The following is a 12,657-nucleotide window of genomic DNA, read 5'->3' on the forward strand; positions in this document are numbered from 1 at the left end:
AGCTTAGTAAAACTCACTAAACTAAATTAAATTAATCATATCAAATTGTCATTAAAGACTCCTCAACATAAAGACGTTTATTACATGTCCCTGCTACAACTCTTTAAACCATGGAGAAAAGAAGAAGAAATACTAAATAACTATGACTCACATGAAGACGCTTTCAAAGCAAATGAAAGCACTATAAATGATGTAAACTTTACACAGTACAAAGCAATGTTGCACAATGAACAGCAACACGAAGAAGAACTCCAGACCCAACTAGATAATGACACTCCTGACAGTAGTCAACCTTCTGTTACAGGAAGCCAAGAACCACTGCGAGAGCCACTAATAACAAATGAGGCAGAATTAGCTATGATAGAAGTAGTAAACACAGAGGGGAAGATTCATGGAACAAACGTGCGCCGAAAATCCATGCGCAAGCAGGCGCAAGGGAGCGCAAGCGTGAGAAACGCAGCGCACGCGCACGCGTGCGATTCAAGGAAGACGCTGCGCGTGTTTCCCACTGTCCGTGCGCCTAATCCAGCCATGGTGCACGCAGGCATACACGGCGTGCGCTACGCGCACAGCAAAAGCGCACATAGCGCGGCGCACACAACCAAAGTGGGCGGAACAGTGGGCGTAACACGCGGAATGGGGAACAACGCGTGAAAAAGAAGGCCTAACTGGGGAAGTACTGCAGGGAACTACACAGAACGCCCACACGCACGCAAACAACCCGTATTCATGGATCCGAATACGGGAAACCGCGCACGGCAAAAGACGCACACAGGCGTCAACGCGTCCGCCACACGAAGGCAGGCGGAAGCGTCCACGCGCACAGTACAAAAGTGCGCGCAAACAACAAACACGTATATACAGCTACGATGAATGCCCCATTTGTCGCAGCACTGATCGTGGGACACCGCAGGAGGAGGAGAATAGCCAGGGCACGCATTTTCGCACCACGGACAAGCCTTTTTGGGATGCCTGACGACCAGGTCTATGGCAGGTATAGGTTTCCACCCCATATCATCCTAGACCTGGTCAGGGAGTGGGAAGATGACCTTACATCCCCCACCCTTTGCTCCCAAGCATTGAGCCCCTTGGAGAAGCTGCTCAATGTCCTGCATTTTTTGGCCACTGGGTCATTTCAGCGGACTACTGCCATAGTGGGGGGGGGTCTCACAGGCCACACAGTCACGCTGCCTACACCAGGTACTGGCAATCATGACAGCGCGCCCCTCAGTCCGCAGGCACATATACATGCCCAGAACACCCGCAGAAACGCAGGCCGTTGTCCTGGATTTTTTCAGGGTGGCACACTTCCCCAAAGTGCTCGGTGCCATAGATTACACCCATGCGTCCCTACGTCCACCTAGGGCCACTGAGCACATCTACCGAAACCGCAAGCACTGGCATTCCATCAATGTACAGGTGGTATGTGATGCAAAGGGAATCATCACCTCTGTCTATGCAAACTACCCTGGCTCCACCCATGACAGTTTCATATACAGAATGTCCGCCCTGAGCCGGGCCCTGGAAGCTGGGCAGCATGGCGACACATGGCTCCTAGGTGAGTACAAATGCCCTTGCACATGCATGCAAGTCACACACAGACAAATACCCAAACCCTAATAATCTCAACTATTATCACCTCCCCAGGGGACAGTGCCTACTTTCTGAGCAACCACATGATGACGCCAATCCGGAACCTCACCACCCCACCCCAGGTAAGATACAACGCCGCCCATATTGCAACCAGGGCCATAGTGGAGCGCACATTCGGAGTGCTCAAGTCACGTTTCCGCTCCCTTGACCGCTCTGGCGGGCAACTACTCTATGCACCACCAGTAGTGTGCAGGATCATTGTGGCAGCATGTGTCCTGCACAATGTTGCAACACGGCAGGGCGTCCCGGTGCACATGGTGGTGCCCTCACATCCCCAACCACAGGCACAGGCGCTGCCCATGGGAGGGGACAGGGCACGTGGCGAGGAAGCCCGGACCCAGCTTGTGGCCACATTTTTCACCTAAACTCCCACCCCTGCGGAGTGCACACAGGCCTGGCACATACCAGGTGACAATCGATGATGACAAAGAGACAGTCAACTGTCACAACCCTACCACCCTGAGATAGTTGCTATGGAAGTGCCACATCATCTGCATCCCTAGCTACTTAAACACAAGCTATCCTGTGTGACCAAAAGGCGCACATATGACATATGACATGATATGGCCTATACACAAGTATTTCAAGGTGCGATGAGGCAGGGAGGGGGGAACAAGGGAAGACAGACAACGGTACTTCTAGGCCAGGTGTCATTTAGATTGTGCAAGTGCAGGTGTAGGGGGAAGGGAAAAGTGCAAGGGGAAGGGGAGAGGGGGGAGTGCAGTACAGGGGAAGTAGACCAAAAAACAAATACATAGGTCAGCTGGTGGCAACTGCAAAGGTAAGTGCAGACAAGTGCTGGGAAGGGGAGGCTGTAGGGATAGAGAGACAGCACCGCAGTGCAGGGGTTGCCAGGGAGGCAGTGCAAGTGGACAGTGGCTGGGCCAGGGACCGAGGTCGGTGAGAGTGGCCCAGTTACAGATCCAGTGCAGTTCCAGTGAAGAATCCTGCAAGGGAGAGGCAGAGAGAAAGCAGAAGCAAAGAGGAAGGTCTTGAGGTGCTTCCCTAGCCGGAGATGGTTCCCCTGAAGTTCAAGTGAGGCAGGAAGGCTGTTCCAGAGGGAGGGCCCTGCCACGGAGAGAGATCTACCACCAGCTAGTTGCTCTGAGAAGCGGATGACCCTGACATGCAAGGTGTGCATCACACACACCTGCAAAACAGGCCATGGCAATCACTGTTATGTCACTCAAACCCTCCCAAACCACAACATGACATGGCAAGCAATACCCACACACCAACACAGTAACGATAAGGTACACATTGCCATGTCCAAAATGTACAGTGGCATCAGACAATGATGCCTGACCTGGAATCAGATGAAATGACAGACCAACAACCTCCCACCCAAAATAAGTCATTTCCAAATGCATTACAAGAGTTGTAGAAGCAACATAACAATGAATGCCTGTCTACATGCACATTGTGCATTGCAAAATCAACACTGCAGCTTCTGTGTGCTGTGTCCTACTCCTGCAACACACTGCTCAGCGCACAGCACAGTGAACAGCCATTGTGTGTGATGCACACCCTGAGCATCACATCTAAGCGACAGACCACATCAAAAAGCAAATTAGGCATGTACAGGATCCATAATTGGTCACAGAACATGTGCTGCAGGGACACACAGTGGCCACCAGAAGGCAAACAGTGTACACGTGGATATGCAAGGGTGGGAGTACATGTAGTGCATCAGAGTGCAAGTGTGTGGTTCTGCAAGGACATGCACTCCACATATGCATGTGCACTCAAGTGACCATCAGTGTTCTCTACACATCATATGTGAACATTCACCATGTGTACATCCAGCATGTCAAACCACAACTATCCCCTCGCACCTGAAAGGTAAACACAACACATGAACAGGCATTGATCATCAGAACACAACATGTACATAGGATACCACCATTACAATGTCAGAGTTCCCATCACACTGCAGGGCAAGGCAACTATCAACAACAACCCCCCCTCCCTCACAAATGACCATGACCCACTGAACAACTGCACCTGGGTCATGGAGCCTTCAACCCTCAATTCCACCTGGCCACAGGATCACCTTTACCCTTCATCACCATCTCCCACCTTGTGTGTAAAAAGGTGCATGCACCCACAGAATCCATACTCATTTCCAAAATCACAAAATCCAAGCCATAAAAACGAACCAGAACACCCTCCAGTAGATGACTTGACGTAGCAGTACCTCACAAAGGCCAAGTACTACCACAATGATGCAACAACCAAGGTAGCACAGTAAAACAATGTCACAACAGGATGTGAACCATGTGTGGTACATAACATAGGATGATGCACCATGAACGGATGTGTACTGTCACAGGTCCCGTGTACAGGCGCGGGAGTGTCACGAAACAACCACCCCCACCGTATCCCGGGTGCCTGCAAGGTCAAACTCACACAGGCCCCTGAGACCCTGGTGGGGAAGGAGGTTCAGGGATATGCAGTCGGGACAGGTGTTGACACACTGGATAACTGGAATGAGTGGCAGGAGACGGGAGGAGGAATGACACATGAAAGTAGGGAATGCACGAAAATGTACTACCTGCATGAACACATACACAATCCAAACAAACTTGGACATCATTGTCATGGCCTTCTGTAGTCCAGGCTTAGGAGTGGTATGAACCAACCACCCCCTCTAGGGTTTTGGCGCCTGCAAGTTCGGGGCTTACACAGGCATCCGCAACCCCAGCGGGGAAAGAGGGTTAGGGAACGTTGCTTGGATAGGTACGGGAAGCAGGAACACCGGGTAGAGGGTACAGGGTTCAAAATTGCATAGGATTCCGGGTGATTAGGGGGGAAAAACATATCAAATTGAATCACACATACATCCATGCATTAGTGCACCCCCCAGCAAGCCTATGCAGACCAGTTTGAAAGAAAAACAACAAGACACTTAGCTCTGGTTTTGAGTGCTGGCCTCCTGCCTGCGCACTCTCAGGTCCGGTTACAGGAGCACTGCAATGCTGCAAAGAAAGCCACAGTCAACAACCTGTACGTGCCAATTACACAAAAACACAACACCAAACATGCCCAATAGCAACAAACTACTCTACAAACAGACAATCTGGTGTAGATGCTTCGTACCCATATATAACATTACCCCTGTGACGGGTCCTACACAGTCAATGCAGTAAGTCAGCCGCCGGTGGGTGCGTGGCAAATGGAACACCAATGTGTCACAATTCACACAACATGCAATGTTCCCTGGGTAAGCAGACAGACCCATATAGCAAGCCATGACTTCAGAGCAAGTTGCGTACCACCATGACCGAAACAAAGTTGGCAGTGTATTTATCATAAAGTACATGGAAATGATATGCACTGCACCCGAGTATGTCCCTTGCTGTATGTCCCTGTGAGCTGCCCCTTTCCATGTCTCGGAAGGCTACATGGTTGATACAAGTGCCTCAATGGACCTTGGTGTACCGGGGGGTATGTGCCACTGCCCCTGCAGGTGTCCCAGACAACCTTACAATCAACAGCCATCAGTCCACCAACACATTTGAGCTGCATTGTGTGCTTCAACACCAATATTTGTCCAAGCTCACCCTCAGTGCTGTGACTAAGCCTGCATGTGCAACTCGCCTGGTGCAAGTTTTGCTGTGTTGTGGCCCCCCTGTGCTGCTCACCTTGCCTGGAGTTCCTTGGAACACGTCAGCAGTTCTAGGATGTAGGTCTGCAATCCCTGTGCCTCTGCTTGTGCACACAATGGGCCATGTCTGCTGGCAAAGGTGCTCTGGAGGCTCATCCCCCTGCAGAAAGGGCATGAAACACATGATTAATGCTTCAAAGTCATCTGTGTGTGTCTCTTCAGGCATCACATTACTTGACCATGTCAGAGAGTCACATCATAAATCACACCATCAGTCCGTCTTTCACATCCAAAGTGTGGAACACTATCTACAGCATGAATTGCAACAAGCACGTGTACAGTAAAGATAAGAAACATACTACACAATGCATAGCAATTAATGTACACATTAATCTTGAAACACCCCATCTAGCAAAAGCTGAACAGTGGACAATAACACCAAAATCATCCCCACTAGGGGTGTAAACACAAGTCACACAGCACCAGACATGCCACAGATATGACAGTCCAAAGCCCTTGTGTAAAAGTTTGTGACACCGAACCATCCTTGCGAGCCCATGGATAAGGGAGGCAGGAGTGGCATATGTGAGTCAAGGACCCCAAGCAGCAAACACATACACAAGACAAGCCTGAAGGGCCCATCTGGAACAGACAGTGAATGCCTTCAAAAGCCACAAAGCACTGCACCATCACATGAAAGCACAATAGACAAGAAATGTTAAACTAAATCAACTATTAACTAATTACACTAACTATGGAAAACCTACATTACCTAATTAAACTAACTATCAAACAGAAACTTAACTAACTAAACTAAAAGAATAATCAAAAATGGCCACATATGACCCGGGGGGGGAGGGGAGGCACCCAGGAGGGGGGAGGTACAGGGTGCTGCTCAACATCCACATGCGATGATGCTGAGCCAAAACAAAAAACCTCCATGGGCTCAACGCCTGCACAGCCCGACCTATGTGGGAGATAGATGGTCGTCCGAGTCTGGCTCATCCTGGAAAGGAGTACGTGGCACAGTAGCCTGGACAAGCCTAGCCGCAGCTTGCCCCTCGTCGGCAGCAAGTCTGCCAGACGGGTGAGCCTGGTTCTGTGTGGCGATGTGACGTAGGTCTGCATGCAGAACCTCACGTGATACACGTGCTTCCTCTTGCAAGGTAGCACGTGTAACACAGAGTTCCTCCTGCAAGGCCTGGCTGGACAACCGCTGCACCTCCCGGCAAGCCTGTAGCTCAGCCAAGATGGTACGCTCAAGCTGTGCAAACCTCTCCTCTTCCCGCTGCCTCTGGGACTTCATAAGGACACCCAGAGTGGATCTGAGGGAAGCATACTCCTCACTCAGGGCATCCATGTGCGCATCTGCGTGAGCAGCAATTGCTTGACGCAGAGACGACATTTCAGCCTGGCGTGCCCTGTCTGAGGCCGCCATGCCCAGCCTCAGCGAGCGGGCCGTGGACCGTGCAGCCTGCTGCTGGAGAAGCACCTGCCTAGCAGGGGGGGGCACAGATCGGGCCACACGCTCCATGCTCTCAGCGATGTTCTCCATTGCTGCCCCTTGCTGTTCTGAATTGGCAGTCATGTCTTGCTCCCACTCAGTATACTGCGGTTGCACGCGGCGACCGCGTTGCCGGGCTTGACCCCTGCGGGACCCAAGGACCGGGGGTCCTCGCTGTGTTGGAACCGCCCGCGGCTGCACGACTACATGCCCCCGTCGACGTGATGTCCCAGGCACATCAGCGACTGGTGTGGAGGGTGACCCTGCGTCCTGATCCACCACGGGCGGAGGAACCAAGACTGTCTGATCCCTCAGTGCAGGTGTCGCAGACAGAGGAGTGTTCACATCAGAATCACTCACCCCTGACACATGGACTTGATGCTCATCCAACTCAACATGGACATCAGAGTCGTCATCAAGGCTGGACTCATAGGCAGCCAGAGACAAGATGGACTGTAGAACTTGGGGGTTTTAGTGGCCTACCACCCCACGACCCCCACTAGTGCCGGGTTGATCTAGTGGTTACAACCCTCTGTCTGGCATGACAACACCATCCTCTGCCTTCATTGTGTCATCACCTGTAAAATAGAGAGAAAAAAGGTCACTACACATGTCAGAAGCACACAACACACAAACACCGACAGCAAACGCATCAGGCAGACATGTGACACACAACATATAACCTGGCATGCATGCTGGGTCAACTTTGAATAGCTTCTGTGATCAGACCTGTTGAAAGGTGGCAGTTTCCATGGAAGTGGGTCTATGCAGTGCAGAAAATGTGTACGCCACTCGCTACCTACATGTACAAGGACTCCATGGTGTGTGCCAGGAAATGTGAAGGCAGTGCAATGTCAAATTCAGACATCACGTGCATTGTGCATTCAATGTGCACCATATCTAGAAGCCAAGCACCCCTCCACCCCAGTACCAAAGCAGGGATGCCTAGCATGGTATCAAAAGGCTGACCATACACCTGTGTATTGACAGGCAGTGTTGACTGGCATCAACAGCTTAATGTGATTCAAGTGACAACACTGCAAATGATGCTGCGACAGTAAGCAGGACACATGATGAAAACTCTGGATTCTGCCCATGTGTGAAGAAGACACAACAACAGTTGGACAGAGTCATTGGCCATTGAACAGGCTGAGGCCTGTGAGCCACACAGATTGTCAGACCCTAAACATGTGTGCAACGCAGGACTGAGACACAGTTGACATGGGAAGGCTGATGAGATGGCAGGCAATGTATGTAACCAAGGACTTGTATTACAGTGATCATCCAGTCAAGGACACATAGAGGCATGCATGCAATGCACATGGAGCATGTATGGGCACTCATGTCCCTGCGGGACATCTGACCTATGCACAGTACAAGTGAGATACCCTGCATCAAGTACTAAGGCTGCACCACACAGCATATGTTTGGCAGATTCTACGCTGGAAGTTAGCATCTACACAGGACGCATGAACAAGAAAGTACACATTGGCAAGATTGAAGAACACGAGTGCAAAGGTGGAACTGGGGTGCAGAGTGGCGGAGGAGGGGCAAGGGAGCATGCCTACATGGAGTCCCCGCATGCAGGCAGAGGAGACATGCATGACGGAAGCATTGCATTACTTACACATCAGAACCATGTACACGTCACATGTAGCGGCAATCATGCACAACACATCCCACAAGTGAAACACACACGTCCTCAACAAACATGCATCAACACTCACTGGACTGTGCATCAAAGTCCAGCATCTCTCCCACTCCTTTGACCAATTCAGGTGGTATGAACTCTGCAACGAGAGCCTCATGCGGAGTGAGCTCTTCCTCCTCTGGTGCAGGCCCACCGCCAGTCACCAGAGTCAAGTTGTAATTAGAGGCACGCTTAGACTTAGTGCTGCGTCTGATGTCATTCCAACGCTTTTTGCACTCTTGCGCCGTGCGCACCTCATGGCCGAATGAACTGACATGTTCCGCAACATGCTTCTAGTGGGTGTCACGTTGGGCAGCCGTAGTCTGACTATTGGCACCCACTAGCATGTCACGGCTGTGGCCCCGCACGTAGTCCACGAGGAAGTCCAGTTCCTGCTTACAGAAAGGCTTCTTCCTCGACGTGCAGGAGGTCGCGGCTGTGTGTGGGGTCCCAGCCTGTGCTGCAGGTGCAACCTTCCTCCTCTTAGACTGTGGCGCAGACCCTGGCTGGCTAATGCCGCCCTGACCAGTATGGCCAGTGGGTTCGGTGGATTGAGCCAAGGGAGTGGCAGGTGGAGGGATGACCAAAGGCCTGACTTGTGTCAGTGGCAGCTGGGTGCCCACTAATGGACCCTGCGCAGCAACAGCAGCTGTGGCAGGGTCATTGACCGCAACGGTCCTGGTTGACAGACTCACAACCGGGGTGCTGTTGGGTGCATCTGCCCCTACACTTGCCAACACCCGGCTGTTCGGGGCAGCAGATGACATGACTGCCCCAAAAACACGTGTCTTGGTCTGAGCAGCCTGGCCTGCCCCTATGGTTTCCCCCCTGGCCTGTTGGAGATCTACCAAGGGCTCTTCAAGTGCCATTGCAGCCTGCGCTGGCAGACCCCGAGCCTGGGTAGCGGTGTCCACAGCTGCACCTGCAGCTACCACTACCCTTGGGCCCGTGGCAGTCGATGGAATGGACTGCCGGGTCACACGGGTGCCAGTGCCAGATGCAGGAGCTGCGTCCCCCGGAACCACAGGGGGTGGTGGCATGACTGCACCGACACATGGCACAACATTGTGCTCAAGTGGCGCACCCGTGCCTCTTCCCCCTCTGTGGCCACCCTGGACACCCTGGAGTCCCCCTACTCCCTGGTCACCACGGCCACGTCCCCGACCATGCCCACCATGAGGAGGACGCCCAGCTGAGGCACCCCTCACCTTTGGTGGCCTCCCAACCATGGCACAGATGTAGTAGTGCCGGCACAGATGGAGTGGTGCCAATGGGAGGTGTACACCAAAATTGACCTGGGCAATTGGGGTGAAGGGGGTGGGAAGCAAGATGTTAACAGCCCCCCTGCACCTGCAAGGCTGTATGTGACCCTGGTGATGTGGTGACGGGTCACGTAACGCTCAGGCACCCCAAAACTGCAGTAAAACCGTGCAAGCAACCCTGCAGCCTACGTGCGTGGATTCAACCTCCCGCAGTACGCGGTGGCACCCAGTAACACGAATAACCCGTACGCGTGGGACACGCAGGCTACTATGACATCGAAAATGGGTGCGATACACAGGGGCACCCGCAGTGGGAAAAAGAGCGTGTGCGACTCACCGTCTGACTAGCGCGATGCAGAAAAACACGTGTAGCCAATACCCCCGCCAAAAGAAGAGATACGTCCTTGATAGCTGTGAAGTTGTGATGGCGCGCGAAACAACAGGAAGCAGCAACACAAGTCAGTCTCCACGAAAGGCACGTACAGCGAACTGCTGGGCCGTTCACCTTTAACCCGTGCTGAGGGAAACGCACGCGAGCGTCACGTCACTTACACGCATGGGCCCTTTCCTCGTATTACACGCGGACGTGCAGTTTTTCACGCGCGCTGAAATGCCCATGTACGCCTGTGCGCGGCACGTTACAGGGGCGCTTGCGCTTGAGGGGCCTTCTGTCCAATGAAATTGCGTATGCGTGCAGACGTGCTTACGCGCTAAGGGCCTTTCCTCGAATTACACGCTGACGTGCCGAATTTTCACGTGCCGAATCACTCTGTATCAAGCTGGCCACGTGTAAGCACACGGAAGACCACGCTCCTGCCCGAAGGCCAAACTACTGCCCCCCAGAGCCCCGAGCATGCTCCCACCTGCCATCTGCTGCTGCCTGACTGCCTGCTGCCCACGTGCCCTGCCATTTGCTGCCTGCACATCAGCCAAGGGTGCTGTTGCTGTGACCACCCCTGCTGGAACTGAAGACTCCCGACTGGGATTCCATCGCTCCACAGCCCAGCCCCAGGACCCAGTTGCCCACCCACTCCTGCCTCTGGGGTTGTCATGTCAGGCACTGCAACATCTGGCACCACTGACAACCCCTGGCCGGAGAGGCAGAGGGGCACCAGCTTCAGTGCCAGGGAAGTTGGTGTCCTGGTGGAGCAAGTCCTGGGGCAATATGATGCCCTCTTCGGAAGTTCCCGTGCCGACAAGGAAGGACGGACTCGGATCTGGACTGACATTGTGACTGCCATCAACGCGGAGGGGGTGGCAGTCCGCGACTTACAACATGTCCAGAAGCGCTGGGAGGACTTCAGTCCAGGACCCTGAACAAGGCCCGGTGCCTCTTGAAGGCAGCGGATGCCAAGGGGCGCCGGGGCCACTTGTCGGTAAGATCAGATGAGGGTCCTGCAACGCATATCCCCAGCGCTCCACATCCAGGTCCTTGAGAGGCAGACCCGTCTGGAGTCGAGCGGTAAGTGTACATGCATCCTGATTGTGAGCTGTGCGTGTGGTGATGTTTCAGTAGTGTGCAGGTTGCACATCTGTTTGTATGGGGTCGAGTATGGGTGGGGGTGTACAGGGCCGTGGGGCTAACACATGCGAGGGCTGTAATGTGTGAGACATGGATGGTGCTTGTGTGTGTAGGCTTGCATGCCAAATGCAGTTGTGTGGGCACACATGTTTGGATGAATGTGTATGTAAGTAGACATGTCCGTGATGTCACGCATGTATGTTGTTTTCAGCTGCATGTATCAGCACTGTGTACATGTGCATTTGTGTGTATTTGACAAGGGTGCAACAGTGATGCAACATGGATGCATGTGACAGCGGGATGTGGAAGCCTGATTGCAGATGTGACATGGATGCCCATCTGAACACTGCAACACTTGGCAGCGGTGTACACATACATGCAAGTGTGGTGGTGTGTGTACATGTGTGGTGCACTTCCTGTGTTGCATGTGATGTCTGGCTCAGCTTTGCCTGCTCATGCTGTTGTATGTGTATGGATGGTGCTGCCAGTTGCGATATGGCTGTGGTATGGCTCATGTGTGCGAGTTGAAATGACTTGTGTTGGGGTTTGTGATGGCATGTCTGAGGTTTGCCAATGCCACTCATGTACTACTGTCATGTGTGTATGTGTCTATTGTAGAGTGCCCTGATGCCTGTGTTTTATTTCTCCCTGTCTGCAGCATCAACTGATGAAGAGGGCGGAGAAGGTGCTGTGGAGCACAGCGGCGGGGATCCCACCGCCAGCCGGAGACGCAAGGCCCGGCTCCCCTCCCATGTTGTCATCTCGTCGGGGAGTGAGGAGTCCGGTGCCGCGTCCCAGGCCGCAGCTGCCGGGGGGAGGTCCAAGAGGCGGAGGTTGGAGTTGGACTCCTCGGCAGCAGAAGGGGCAGCTGGGACCCCACAGGGCCCAACGGGGGAAGATGGCACAGAGTCATCCAGGTTGGTGGGGGGTTTGGCGGAGGAGGAGGCCGTGCAAGCAACAGAGACGGGGTCTGGAGGTGGGGATCCCACTGGGCTAGTGGTGCAGTGCAGGACCAGGGACAGGAGGCAGCACAGGCCGCCGCGGAGGTGCCTGTGTGCAATCCTGTCCCTGATCCTGTCCCTGCATCATCTTGCACCAGCAGGGATGCCTACGTCCAGACCCGTTTTCAGGCAGGGGATGAGCAAACGACAACTGGCCTTCCTCTGCCTGCGGACGTGGCTATCAGGGTCCGGGTTGAGCCTGTCCTGACTGGTGTGGCGTTGCGTCAACGGGCCATGCAAGGTGACCTGCAGTCTTTTCATGAGGAGACTGCACGTCTTCTCGAATGGCTCGTTGACCACGTCAGCCTACTGGGACAGGTCACCCAGGCCGGATTCCTCCGTTTGATGGGGCTTGCTACGACCCCCTCCTCAACTGAACCCCCTACGCGCCAGTCGTCCTCCGTGCCATCTTCCCACC

This window comes from Ambystoma mexicanum, chromosome 5q, assembly GCF_040938575.1.
Source record: "Ambystoma mexicanum isolate Mex_15411 chromosome 5q, UKY_AmexF1_1, whole genome shotgun sequence".
Classification (NCBI taxonomy): domain Eukaryota; kingdom Metazoa; phylum Chordata; class Amphibia; order Caudata; family Ambystomatidae; genus Ambystoma; species Ambystoma mexicanum.